Source organism: Zootoca vivipara, chromosome 8, assembly GCF_965207765.1.
Source record: "Zootoca vivipara chromosome 8, rZooViv2.hap1.1, whole genome shotgun sequence".
In the NCBI taxonomy this organism is placed as follows: Eukaryota; Metazoa; Chordata; class Lepidosauria; order Squamata; family Lacertidae; genus Zootoca; species Zootoca vivipara.
Window position 1 is genome coordinate 2983834 of NC_142591.1, and position 14572 is coordinate 2998405.

Here is a 14572-nt window from a genome sequence, read left to right on the forward strand (position 1 = left end):
AGTTGTAACAGGCGGTAAATTTCATGTCCTCCTTCCGCAGTCTTTCCCATTGGTCCATTAGGACATTATATCCAAAATCTTGGGCCCATTTTATCATTGCTGATTTAGTCTGCTCTTCTTTAAGTTCCCACTCTAACAACAGATCATACAGACGTGAAACAAAATGAGCTATCTTTAAGGAAATATGAAGAGATAAAACAACACCTGTCAGATTGGCTACAATATTTTCAAATAAATCAAAGGTTTAACTTAGATAAAAAATTGGGTCTTGCAAAAGAAAAATCGAAATTTGAAATAGAATTGATGCAGAGGAAAGGAAAATATATTCCAGTACTTTTTAGTTCACATAACAGCCTTAAACAAGAAAGAGCTAGAAACTTGACATTCACTTTCCATTCTGTTTATTTAAAGTGGGTCTGTTTCACATTTTTTAACATCGATAAATATAGTATGTAAGGGATTTCAATGATAAAAACATTAGAAAAGCTTACATTTGCTAGTGAAAGGTTCTCTGCATCAAGCACTTATCATTCCAAGGCCACAATCCTGCACAGAGTTAAACACCCAGACTACAATCCTGTGCGCACTTGCTTCTCTGGAAACAAGTCCCTTTGAATTTGGGTGGGGATTATTTCTGATTAAACATGTTTAGGATTGCTCTGCACAGGACATTGAAATCCGTTATTATGACACAGATATTTGGATAGAAGCATGGCGGACCTTACATACTGTTGACGCATACTTGTGACTTTCATGTTAAACCAGGGGTCAGCAAACTTTTTCAGCAGGGGGCCGGTCCACTGTCCCTCAGACCTTGTGGGGGGCCGGACTATATTTTGAGAAAAAATATGAACAAATTCCTATGCCCCACAAATAACCCAGAGATGCATTTTAAATAAAATGACACATTCTACTCATGTAAAAACACCAGGCAGGCCCCACAAATAACCCAGAGATGCATTTTAAATAAAAGGACACATTCTACTCACGTAAAAACATGCTGATTTCCGGACCGTCCGCAGGCCGGATTTAGAAGGCGATTGGGCCGCATCTGGCCCCCGGGCCTTAGTTTGGGGGACCCCTGTGTTAAATGATTCCGTTTGAATCAGAGCCATTTAACCATTATAAATGCAAATGTGTATGCTGCTATTTTCCAAATACTTCACTTCTCAGATGTATGTTTGAGCACAATTTCCTTCCTTTAAGCACATCTTGGAAGGAGAGGAGGGGCATCTGATTCTGCTGTGCTCACATTCTGCCTCTGCTTCCTTTCCTTATGCTCATCTGTACCACAGACAAGGAAAAGTGTGAGGCCAAGGCAGGCAGAGGGTTGCCCCACATCACATTTCACCCCTATTTTTAGAAGGGGAAAAAAAATTAAACACATTTCTGGTTTAGTGCTAAAGTGTCAGCTCAGAAGTGTTAAGTGCCATCATCCTCCCGTTTTAGAAAAGAGCTAAAATGGCCAAACTAATTTAAGGTATGTTCAGAATGCGCACTGATTCCCCAGCCCTGCGATCACGTTAGTTGCTCTTAGAGATGCATCAGTTCTAACCTGACTTTCCTCTTCAACATGGGATACACAATGGCAGGTGAGACTTGCCTTGTGCCTGTTAAGAAGACTTAAGCGGATGCTTCCAAAACCTGTTTTTTTCTTCTTCTTTCTTCACCTGCATCATATTGTTGGCTCAAAACTGCTTCAATTTGCACATTTAACGCTTCACATAAGTTACTTGTTTTTGTGTGCACAATCAAGACTGCAATGTGACCAGGTATACATTTACTTTGCTTGTGTGAACAGAAAATTCGCATGCATTGTTACATATGCAAATTGAGTCTGCTTCACATCACTGATAGCAGGTTCATTCCCATGAATCATAGCTACAGGGCTGAAGTTGATTCTCAGTTCCCATTTCATCTGATTCATAGAATCCTAGAGTTGGAAGAGACCACAAGGGCCATCCAGTCTAACCCCCTGCCAAGCAGGAAACACCATCAAAGCATTCCTGACAGATGGCTGTCAAGCCTCTGCTTAAAGACCTCCAAAGAAGGAGACTCCTTGGCAGCAAATTCCACTGTCAAACAGCTCTTACTGTCAGGAAGTTCTTCCTAATGTTTTGGTGGAATCTTCTTTCTTGTAGTTTCAATGCAGCATTGCTTAAGTACCCTGAACAAAGGTTGCACGCACACATAGACGCACTGCTCCCCAAATAAGTTTCATTGTCTCAATTGAAGTACAACCTACCTTGTTCACTTTTTGTACTTCTTACATAGCCATTCTTCTAACTTTGACTGTTTGCTGTAATATCTGATTCTCAACAGCTTTGGGCAAAGTGAATAGATAAATTAAAATTCAAGATGATGGAAGGAAGTGATATGGTAGCTCTCCATGTTAGGTTTTGCTCTTGCTTTACGTGTGTGAAGTGCATTACCCCCCAATTATCATTCCCCTATTCATGAAGTTATGGAATGCATCCTGTTCCTTAGAGGTCTGTCTCCTCAGTCACTTGTCACTGCCATAATATGTGGAGGGAAGGATGCATGTCTGAATGTGAACAGCCAGCACATGGCCTTGGAGCCATAGCCGGATGAGATTTCTGCATATATATATATATTGATGAAAATTCCTCTGTCCTCCACACATAGAGATGTGTGATGGCTATAACCCAGTGGCTATAACCTCAAATTTTTTTATTGATAAGAAATACACTGTAAAACAAAAGGAAACAACTCATAACAATCTTTGATTTATAACATAGAACACAACTACATGCAATCACGGGATATCCAGAAAGTATAAAACAATGCAGCTGCATAAGAACATGAATCTGGACAAAAAAGTTGTCAGAGCCCGAGCACGATTCAGAATCACCTGGGCACAAAAAAAGTAAAATTAAAAATTAAAAATCACCCCCCCCAAACGCAGAAAATTGCTATGACTTGTAAAAAATCCCCCGAGGTGGGCATGTAGCCCCCCCTCCAAAGAGGACATATCCAGGATTTCCTGGACGTATGGCAACCCTAACAATTTTCTTTCTTGTTTGCCTGCTTTGTTAGACAAGGAAATCTTTAATAAAAACTAATTTAAAAAAACAAAATGATTATCCTCAGAATCACTTGATGCTCTTGTTCTCATTTTGAAAAGATATCTATCTATATTCTGCAAAAAATAAATAAATAATACTACACAATATTGAAATGTTTGTTTCTTTGACTGTCCTAGAATCTTCCAGGAACCTGTGCCATCCTCTCCTGCCATACCAGTGTGGTATGCCACACCCATTGAGAACCGCTGCGTATTTCAATCTGTAGCTGAGAGCTGGCAACCTATTCAGTGCTGGGCCTTAGCTCTGAAAGATGTGAAATGAGAACATAGATCTGTGGTCCTGGGCAACAGCAGATTACATTTCCCTCAATTGCAGAATATTTCCCCACAAAGAGTTGAGGGTGGCGTTTCCACACAGGCTTGAGCACCTATCTCTCCCCCGACTCCATCCAGTCCACTGTGACAGGACTAGAAAAAATATCTGTATAATAACTTTAAGAGAATCTGCCAGACAGAACAGGCCACACTGGGCTAAATGGATCAACCACAGCCAGTGTGGTGTAGTGGTTAGCGTGTCGGCTAGGTTCTGGGAGACCAGGGTTCAAATCCTGATACTCAGTCATGAAGCTCACTGGGTGCCCTTGGGCCAGTCACTTTCCGCCAAGCCTACCTTGCAGAGTTGTTGTGGGGATTAAATGAGAAGGGGGAAGACCATGTACCCCACCTTCAACTCCTGGGAGAAAAAGGTGGGGATACAAATGCTGTACAATGCATGAATAACTACATCTCCCAACAGCCCCAGCCAACATGTTCAATGCTCAGAGGATGATGGGGGTTGTAGTCCAAACCATCTTGGTATGTCTAGTTAGAGTTGGATTAAGACAGTTATTGAGGGAGAGAGTGATGGCAGTGGTTAAGAGAAAGTGGCTCCCAACTGCCCTTTGATGTAGTACAGTACTGCAATCTCTACATTGCAGGTACGTTTCCAAGCACAATTAAAAATGTTGGTGCTTTAAAGCCCCAAACCAAGCATCCCCAAACTGCAGCCCTCCAGATGTTTTGGCCTACAACTCCCATGATCCCTAGCTAACAGGACCAGTGGTCAGGGATGATGGGAATTGTAGTCCAAAACATCTGGAGGGCCGAAGTTTGGGGATGCCTGCCCCAAACAGTCTCAGCCCAGTAGACCTAAAGGTGCGTCTCCATCCCCATCACTAAGGTCCTCCTCCGAGGGCCTTCTGGCGGTTCCCTCACTGCAAGAAGCGAGGCTACAGGGAACCAGGCAGAGGGCCTTCTCAGTAGTCGTGCCTTCCCTGTGGAACACTCTCCCATCAGAAGCCAAGGAGGTAAAGAACTACACAACTTTTAGAAGATGTTTTTAACGTTTGATGTTTTACTATGTTTTTATATGTGCTGTAAGCAGCCCAGAGTGGCTGGGGAAACCCAGCCAGATGGGCAGGCTATAAATATTATTATTATTATTATTATTATTATTATTATTATTATTATTAGGAGAGGGGTTGGAAGATTGTATTTTGTGACAATCCTGTAATATAATCCAATGTTATTACAAGGAACATTTCCCAATACCAGGGGCGCCATCTAGTGGGGGCTGGGGACCAAGGCCCCTCTCCAAAATTTCCAAGGAGGGGGCTCGGCCCCCTCAATATCCCACAGCCTGCCGGCCCTATTGGGTCTTCCTGCAGCTACTGGAAGGCTGCACCAGCCTGCATGGTGTCCAGAAAACCAGTGGGGACTCGTGTGCTTGGCGTGAGGTTCCACTGGCCTGCACAGCATCTTCCAATGCTGCAGGGACCAGCACGGCTTAGTGGAAGGCTGCACTGGCCTGCCTAGTGTTAGGAGACTTGTGAAGTCACATGTGCACACTGGGCCCCTTCAAGCTTGGGGGCAACGTGGCGCTTGTGCACAGTCCCAGAAAATATATTTAAGGAGGCCATACCACACTTGTGCATGCGCTCTCTCACTCACTCTCACACACACAACTACATGCATTCTGCAAACACATACACACCATAGCCACACATGCCTCTCATTCACACATACACACACACACTTTACATATGTTATTTATATTATTGATTTATTTCATAAAATTTATACACCACTTGATTTTTTTTAAAAACGCTCAAAGCAATTTACAAAAGGACAAAACAATAGATACGAGAAAAATTAGCAACCGTACTTTAAAACATACAAAAGCTGAAATACTAAAACAGATTAAAATTGCCTCAACATTTTAAGCATCTGCACAGCTGCACATGCACCTCTCCCTCACTCTTTGTTCAAGCACATCTCTCTCTGCCAGTTTAGACCTCAATTGGCATATAGGTGAAGTTCACATTTTGTTTTACCATTGACTGGTTATAATTTCAGTTGTCTCACAATGGAGTTCAGAGCCACCTCCTCACAGGGCTGCATGGGACAGCCCCATTCCCAGCTAGACAAGCCCCCACTTTCATTGTTTGATGCATGTGTGAAGGGGTGTTACACACATATCACTACATAAGCCTAGAGCTCTTCTCTGTGAAGAGAGCCTGTGCTAAGCAGCCTCCTCTTTGTGCAAAGGAACTTAGTACATGTCTGTCATTCCATGCAGAGAGCGCTGAATGTGTGGCCAAGGGGAGTTAGCCTGTGAAGGCTAACACGAATGCTGTTGATAAAGCTTCAGGTTAAAGTTAACGTTTATATTTCGGAGCTTTCCTTCTAAGCAACTACATACTGACAATAATATTCACAGGGGTTTCCTTCAACCAGGGGTGGCTAATCCCTTGGGGCCATGGATCTATGGTCAACTTTCTGGGGGCCTCATTTCCAAAAAGGTGTGGCCAAAATGGGCTTTTTAATTGTGTGGCAACAAATTTAAAAGACAAACCGGGCACAATACTAATAATCAATCAATCAATCAGACTTTATTCGACCGTCAGTCAGAAATAAACATACTAATAATAGAATCTCAGAAGGAGGCTTGCAGAAGTGGTTAGTGTGTGTGTATCATACCCTCCAACATTCTTCAGATAAAAATAGGGACATTTCTCCCTCCCTCCCTGACCCTCCTCAACATCCCTGCAGAACATTAGCACACGCCAATAAATAAATTTTAGACAGGGGCAAGATTAGACACACACACAAATTTTTAAATCAAGACTCCTTGTGTTCTGCTCTGCCTTTCTCTCCCCCCCCCCCCCCATGGCAGCTCTGCCCCTCGGAGCCAGTGTGTCCCATAGGGCTGGGCCACGGTGGCAGCAGCCGCGCCCCCCCCCATGCCCTCCAGCAACTGCTACAAGCCGCCCAAGGGAGGAGGCCAGCAGCTGTGTCCATGGGTCTCACAACTGCCTGGAGTATTGTGCAGCTAGACAAAAGAAGTGTTGGCTTGTTCTACACATTGGAAAACATGAAGTGCTTCCCAGCTGGAGAAGCCAAGCTACTCCTTACTGGTTTTAAGGCAGAACTGTGCAAATTTATGAAGGGTTTTCAACTGTGTTTATTCTTGAGGGAGACTAAAGGAGCTCCCCCCTCCCCCGACTTACACCATCACCATACTTCTATAGACATTTTTATTATGCGTCATCTTTAGAAATCCCTGTCTCCTTTCACTTCATTTTCGTCTAGTGCTAAGCAGGGAGGTGCCACCATTTCTGGCACCTGGAAATGCAACTACACTTCTAAATCCTCAAGTGTAGAGGGGAGTGACCCAGAATACACATTCAAACAACCTTAGGCCAGGTCATAATCCCCAGTTCCACCAGCTTTTTTTATAGTCAGCTGGCGGGGTGCTTAAATCTTCCCAGGGTCCTGGCCCCCATTTTAAAGAGGATGCACCACCAAGGCAGATTCCACCTGAAAGTACTAAAAGCATGCACTTCTGTTGGGACAAAGCTATGGGTGTCACAGGCCTTTCAAAATACTATTGCAGCAGCTACTGTAGGGTCATGGGGAGTAAGTGCTGCTATTCTTCTGTTGATGGCAGATTTTCCTGCCCATGGTGAGGATTTCAGCAATTGTCAAGGGTTCCTAGTCCAGGCATGCTCCCTCTGGACTACGTTCCCATCAGAGGTCCACCAATCCACCAACCTAAGGCAGGAGACTGAGAAGAGAAAGGATAGCCATCTTCAAATGTCTAAAGGGCATTTCACATGGGAAACGGAGCAAGCTTGTATTCTCCCATTACGGAAGGTAGGACTCAAAACCAGTGGATTCATATCACAATAAAGACTTCTGCCATGGGTTGTGATTCCTGCATTACAGGGGGTTGTACTAGATGACCCTTGGGATCCCTTCCAACTCCATGATTCTATTAGGATCCCTTTTATAAAATATAGAACTTTAAAGGCACAACAGCTACTATTTATTTCAGCTTCTTCCCACAGGCCACGAAGGATCATAAAAGCTCAAGAAGAGACCCTTCCTCAGAGGTAGGAGGCAGGAGACCACCTGACCCGCTGAGGATTCGGAATCCGGAATCCGGCTTTCCCTCAAGAGGCCTCCGGAGCGCAGAGCTTCGCTTAGCCTTTTGCTCCGGCCAAGTTGGGCCGAGGGGGATTTGGAGGTGCCGGCTGGATTCAGCGGCGCAGCCACGCGAAGGGCGACTTCAGGCGGAGCCCGAGGAGCAGCTTCTCCGCCGGACTCGGGCGAGGCCGAAGGGCCCCTCCGCCATAGCTGCCAAGTTATCCCTTTTTTTAAGGGATTTTCCCTTGTGCTGAATAGGCTTCCTCGCGAGAAAAGGGAAAACTTGGCAGCTATGCCCTCCGCCCGCTCTCTGGGCGCGATCCAGACCCCGGCTGCATCATTCCGCGGCAAGGAGCGGGCCAGCAGAGGTAGGCCGCCGGCTTCTAACCCAGCGGAAGTCGGGCGGGAGGTCATCCCAGGAGCCGCGCTCGGAGCTCCGCTTCCCCATCTCCTCCTGTCCCGCCCCAGGGAGAGTCTGGCAGGCGAAGCCCCCCGCCCCATTTCTCCAGGGCTGCCCCCTCCCTCCTTTGTTCTCTCGGGCCCCGCCTCTCCCTCTCCCTTTAGCTCGCCTATTGGCTCGTGCAGCCGCCACTCGGGGTGGGGGCCCGTTTTGGCCCCGCTCCCCGGCCGAGAGAAAGCGAGAGCGCGCTGGGCTGGGCAGGGCTGCCGGGCGTCTCCCTTCCTTCCCCTGCGCTGGCTGCTTCGGCTGCGTCTGCAGCCGCCGTGGGACAAGGCGGCCGCCAGGTAAGGAAGGCGGGCAGGCAGGCAGGCAGGCAGGAGGGCTCGCCAGCCCCGCTCCCTGCTCTCCGGCTCCCTGCGCCCTCTTGCCAGCCGGCCAGGCGGGCGCCCCGGAGCGCGGAGACAAAAGGCGGCCTCCGGGAGCCCCGGCCGCTCCCTCCCTCCCTGCCAGGCCCGGAGCGCGGTCCGTGGCTGCGCGTGGAAAGGGCGAGGGCGCTGGCGGCGGCGCGGAGGCGGCGCGGTCCAGGCTGAGGCGAGCCCTGCCCCGACTGGCGGCTCTCGCGCTCTGCCCCGCGTCGGGTGATGGGCGCAAGGGGGGGCAGGGGGGCAGCTGGGGACGGGGCTGCTGGGCGAGCAGCAGAGGCTGAAACTGAGTTGCACTTTTGGAAATTCCTGTCAGGGAGCAAGCTATAAGGCAGCGGAAGGTAGCGGGGCATGTTACCCGGGGTGTGGGGAGGGGGCCCGCGGCTGTCTAGCCAGTTTGGTCTCACAATCTTATCCTGGAAAGGCTCTAGAGGAGCCTGTCAGCCTGTCTGTCTTTCGTTTAATGAGAACTCTTCAAAATCCGGCAAAAGTTAGTTGCGAGTAGCAACACCCATTGGAGGCAATGGAATTGGGGCTCTTGGTCATTGACTGAGCGAAGTCACGCAGAGTTAAGCGGATATCCTGTGTATATCTTCCTAGAAGCAAGTTGTGTATTCAGTTGGGCTTACTCAACCCAGGTAAATGTGCGCAAGATTGCCTATTGTGTGTGTTTGGCTCCTGATGACTTCTGGCAAGGAGACTGAAATGTGCAACCCCGAGTAAGTAGCAATTGCTGGTGTCTCACTCAAGGATCAAATGACTTACCGTATGTAAATTGGTACTTGCCTGGTGCTGAGGGGAATTGCTTCCAGGTGACCAGGGATACATTTATTATTATTTGTTTGCATTTTCCTCTTCCTAAATTAGCCTGTCAGTATGCTACAAATTGCTAACAAACATATTTGTAAGCAGGTAGGTTAGTAAAAATCTTTGAGGTAGCAACTTTTGTGGATTTCCTAGCAACCAGCTGCTATCAAAACATATTGTTACTAAAGCCTGATAGAAATCTGACTACCTGGCTAAAGGAACAGTTAAGCTAAACTGCAGAATGTGTCAGGTCAGTTCTAATTAATAAATTTGTGAGGATTAAGGAAAGCATATAATTGGATAATGGATATGAAAATAATTGTGATCCTTAAAAGTATATTAGAGTAAGGAATGTAGAGCAATTGTCATTGTTACAATTTATTTTTCATTCTTTGAGAAATTGTTTTAATTTCTACTCCCAGGTTTTCCATTTAAAAATACAAAATTATAGCTCAGGAAAGTATTGCTAACAGAAAAATGTGTAGAAAAATATGCTTCAGACTGAGAGAAGGACATGATGAAGTGGAATATCCCTAGATACATTTCACTCATATTTTATATTTCTAAAAGTTCAAAGACTGGTTCCACTTTCCACAGAATACACCTGGTTTCTTTCTTCACTTTAAATATTGGCGCGTAAGTGCCACTGTCAGCAGAGTATTCCATACTTAGATATTTTTCATATGCTTCTTAGATGCCATCTCCCTGTAACTAGCAGATTAGTTCATGAATTCCTTCATCATACAATTAAAAATATATTCCAGCAAACTGTCTTGAGGACATAATGATCTCTAGCTTCATTTATTTATTATTATTATTATTGCATTATTTTATTTTTTAATGTGGAATATTGCCTTTCAAATGTGTTTTGGGACTGAAGTATGGAGCACAGTGGACCCAAAATTTGTTTTTTATGAGGTCTGCTACAGTTAGGTCTTTGTACATAGGAAGTGATGTTGGGGACTGAAGTAGGCTTTTGGACAATGACCTCCTGGGCGTGTAGTACATTTGCTTCAATATTGGTTGTAGCTGCATTTCATAAAGTGGCGGTTGTTTGTTAACCAAGTAGTTCTCTTTGAAGCTACTTACGAAACCCACAGACAACAATTGGAGTTTGGAGAATGAAAGCTACTCCCAGATGATTTGAGGGCTGATGATGATACTAGAGCTAGGAAATGAATGAAGCACAGATTAAAAGGAGGATGTGGAATGAATTATATCCTGCACTTTTTTTTGGCTGGTGTTGCCTTTTAAAATCAACTCTTATTTTAGAATCTTGAATGTACCGGTATGATTTACATCTACAGTAGTTCCTTGACAGATGCTTTCACAGCTGTTAACTTCCAGACTATGTGAACTGCCCTGGGATCTCTGAGTATAGAGCAGTATATTATTATTATTATTATTATTATTATTATTATTATTATTATGTCAGCGACCTCTTTGGAAGGAATGCAGAAGATGGTATCTGTTGGCAGTCATTCATATCATTGTGATATGGTTGGCTGGTTTACTCACTGTGAAAGAACAGTCATGGCCTTGACAAAAAGAATAATAGAACAGTAGGGACCCTGAGGATCATCTAGTCCAACTCCCTGCAGTTCAGGAATATGCAGAAAGGTTGTTTTCTGCTGCTCCAGAGAAGCGGACACAGAGCAATGGATTCAAGCTACAAGAAAGAAGATTCTACCCAAACATTAGGAAGAACTTCCTGACTAAGAGCTCTTCGACAGTGGAATTTGCTGCCAAGGAGTGTGGTGAGTCTCCTTCTTTGGAGGTCTTTAAGCGGAGGCTTGACAGCCATCTGTCAGGAATGCTTTGATGGTGTTTCCTGCTTGGCAGGAGGTTGCACTGGATGGCTCTTGTGGTCTCTTCCAGCTCTATGATTCTATGCAGCAGTTCCATATGGGGATAGAACCTGCAACTCTTGGTGTTATCACACCACCATGCTCTAACCAGCTGAGCTGTGCAGTTTTCTTAGTGTCTCTCAGTTGTTCTCTTTCTCCGGAATGAAGAATTCATCTGCATGGATGCAGTGCAACACAAGGTGTGTTCATATGTGTGCGTGGTTTGGGGAAATGAATAGGTAGAGGAACCTAAGAAGAGCCTGCTGGATCAGGGCATTGGCCCACCTGGTCCAGCATCTTGTTCTCACAGTGGCTAGCCAGATGTCTGTGGGAAACCTGCAAGCAGGATTTGAGCACCAGAGCACTCTCCCTTCCTGTGGTTTCCAGCAACGGGGGTTCAGAAGCATGGCTGCCTTCAGAAGCAGGCAAAGAGAGACAGTTTAGTAGGGGTTAGCTGAACTTGAGTACCACTTTAGAGCAGTGGTTCACAACCTTGGGTTTCTAGCTGTTTTTGGACTACAACTCCCATCATCCCTAGGTAGCAAGACCAGTGGTCAGTGATGATGGGAACTGTAGTCTGAAAGCAGGTGGAGACCCAAGGTTGGGAAACACTGCTTTAGAGCAGCCTGCCATAACTGCTCTCTAGGAGTTGGATTATAGGACTTAATATTTTCGGGGGGGGGGGGCTCTCAGTATTCAAGGGACGACCCATAATGATGTGTCTGGTCCTTCTGATCTTCTGGATGAACTGGTGTGTCTGATCTCCAGTGCTTTCTCATTCAAAGGAATTTTAACCTCACCACTTGGAAATATGTGTGCTGTGTACTAATATGACGGCTGGCAACAAGCAGATGAGGATAATGGTGCACTATTTTGCCAATGGTGTGCACTCTCTAGGGGAAGATTTCTTTCAGCGACTCTTGCCAGAATTATTCTTACCTTGAGAATGTGTTACTTTGATAAGTTTGGAACATGTAAAGATGAATTGTTTGCAGTTGTTGCCCATAAAATCAGACTAAAATTTGCTGGTGTGTTTCCTACCAAGGTGATCCTTTGTTTTAATTCAAGGTTTGTTTGGTCTGCCATGCTTTCCCCTGGATTCTGTGGTTATAAAAGAATAAATGAAACTGGAGTCATACCAAGGGGGAACCTAGCAGGCTGGTGTCGAGTAACTGCATCTTCCTGAAAAAGCTACCACCTTGATCTGGGCGCCAGTTCACGCTTAAATGTAAGCAGTTGTGCCTCCCCAGACATAGGTGTGTCTGTGATCTTCTTGGGAAACACTGGGATCTTCCCTCTTAAGGTGGTAGACCAGTCAATTGACTGGTGAAATGCTGACAAATGACTTTGTTATTTGGCTGTTGTCCACTATGTACATGACAGCTTAACTTTTTATTTATTGTGAATAGCACTAGAAAGAATGATATTTGCACATTTTTGTTGTGGTGGAGATGGGGTGTGTATGCTCGTTTTGATCACTTTTGGCAAACTGATGCCTGATGCAATGTTTCTTTTAGAGATTTGTAGTCTCTCTAAGCTACACCCCTCTGCATTTGGCATATAGCTGCTCAACTTTCTCCAATTAGGTGTGGTTCTCGTGTTTTGGAGTGCTAAGCCAAAGAAACTCTTGGCGTCTGAACTCCTTCATTTGTGGAGAAGTAGTGCAGAAAAGGAATGAAGAGGTATAATGGCGCATGGCATTTCAAACAATTTGCAGACTTGTAAACACTTTGCCTCTGTTCTGCTGGATTACTTGGCTAATAAGACATATTGTCTTTTGAAAACTCGGAACGTTTTGCTGTGTCAAAAGACACCTAAAAAAGTGATGTGAACAGAATTATGTTTTACTCTGGTTACTGTGTCAACTTCAAACTTATGTATGTTGTTTACAATTAAAAGATTGAAAGCATAAGATAAAAGTATACATCACGGAAGTTGAATCACAACAGAATAAAACTAGCAACAGTGTAATGTGAATTATCTCTGACCATTGATATACTAACACTGAAACTTGTTTATGACATAGTTCTCTCTTGGAAGTTCAAATACCATCCATACCCTCCCTCGTGTTAATGGAGGATGGGGTGGGGAGAGGATTATGAAATACATTGTAAGCAAGACCTCTCTAAGATTTGCCTCTACTAGTTATTTGTGTGTGTCACAGCTGTTTTCTACAGACAGTTGGCAGCTGCACACTCAGACAGATACCGTGTTTCCCCCTTTTTAAGACACCGTCTTATAACTTTTTTTCCTCAAAAAAACAAAAGGTGTCTTATTTTCAGGGGATGTCTTAATTTTTTATTACGATTTTTATTATGGACCCACCCTGGGGAGCAACTTCTTTTAAAAAGAGACAAGGAAAAAGAGCAAAGGCAGCGGTGAGGGAGGCACTTTGTGCATGCTTAGAGACCACCCCATCCCCAGCTATAAACCCACCCCGGCTTTCCAAGACGCCTTTTCCCCGGCACTGGACTGGCGGGGGGGATGTGAAGGGGGTGTCTCTCTGTGCATGCTCAGAGGCAGCCTCGTCCCGGGTGCCGCTATGGGAGGGGAGGGCACTCACCTAACCATGACCCAGATCCTGGCCACGACGAGGCGCCATGCGCCGGCAACGGACTGAGCCGGAGCCCCTGGCGCAGGCCGGCGCAGGCCAGCGTTGAGCTCACTACCGGCCCCGCCGAGCGCAGCCACGGGCCCATCGCCCAGCCTGCCTGCCTGCCTCCCGCTTCCCTGCCCACAAAATTCCGGCGGCGGGCCATGCAGCCCACGCCACTCTGGCGGGGCGGAAGGGGCCAGCAGCGCTTCTGCTGCCGTCCGTGCCCTGGCGCCGCGGAATTACCCGCGGGCCTCCCGCCGCCGCTCTGCCTTGGGCCATGCGGCCCACAACGTTCCGGCGGCGCGGAAGGGGCCAGCAGGGCTCCCGCCGCCGCCCGTCACCCTAGCAGGGCCAGCGGGGCTCCCGCCGCCACTCTGCCTTGGGCCATGCGGCCCACAACGTTCCGGCGGCGCGGAAGGGGCCAGCAGGGCTCCCGCCGCCGCCCGTCACCCTAGCAGGGCCAGCGGGGCTCCCGCCGCCACTCTGCCTTGGGCCATGCAGCCCACAACATTCCGGCGGTGCGGAAGGGGCCAGCAGGGCTCCCGCCGCCGCCCGTCACCCTAGCAGGGCCAGCGGGGCTCCCGCCGCCGCTCTGCCTTGGGCCATGCAGCCCACAACGTTCCGGCGGTGCGGAAGGGGCCAGCAGGGCTCCCACCGCCGCCTGTCACCCTGGCAGGGCCAGCGGGGCTCCCGCCGCCGCTCTGCCTTGGGCCATGCGCTCTGCCTCGCCGCTCTGGCTCGGCACTCCGCCCGGTGCTGCTGGACGTTCCGAGCGCTCGGCGCTGCGGAACGCTCCACTCTGCAGCCGCCTGTTACGGCGGCGGGGCGGCAGGCCTCCTCGGCCGGGCCAGGAAGAGGCCAGGCGGGTGGCTGGGCGCTCCGCCCGGCGCTGCTGTGTGCTCTGAGTGCTCGGCGCTGCGGAGCGCTCCACTCTGCAGCCGCCTGTTCCGGCAGGTGGCTTGCCGCTGCAGCAGCTGGTTCCAGACC

At 47.3% G+C, this 14572-nt stretch overlaps 1 protein-coding gene across 11 annotated transcripts in view; it reads left to right on the top strand.

The window, feature by feature from the left end:
* Nucleotides 1–7860: 7860 nt before the first annotated feature.
* Nucleotides 7861–14572, top strand: part of AFAP1 (actin filament associated protein 1) — a 54691-nt gene continuing 47979 nt past the window's right edge. For 6 of the 11 annotated variants that reach the window (XR_015951595.1, XR_015951596.1, XM_035103433.3 and 3 more), the window contains exon 1: nucleotides 7861–7881. The gene's annotated coding sequence lies outside the window, so the exon portion shown is untranslated. Of the gene's footprint in view, nucleotides 7882–7931; nucleotides 8258–8491; nucleotides 8974–14572 lie in introns of those variants that run through there. The other 5 variants (XR_015951597.1, XM_088675955.1, XM_035103429.3 and 2 more) reach the window with 2 other exon arrangements.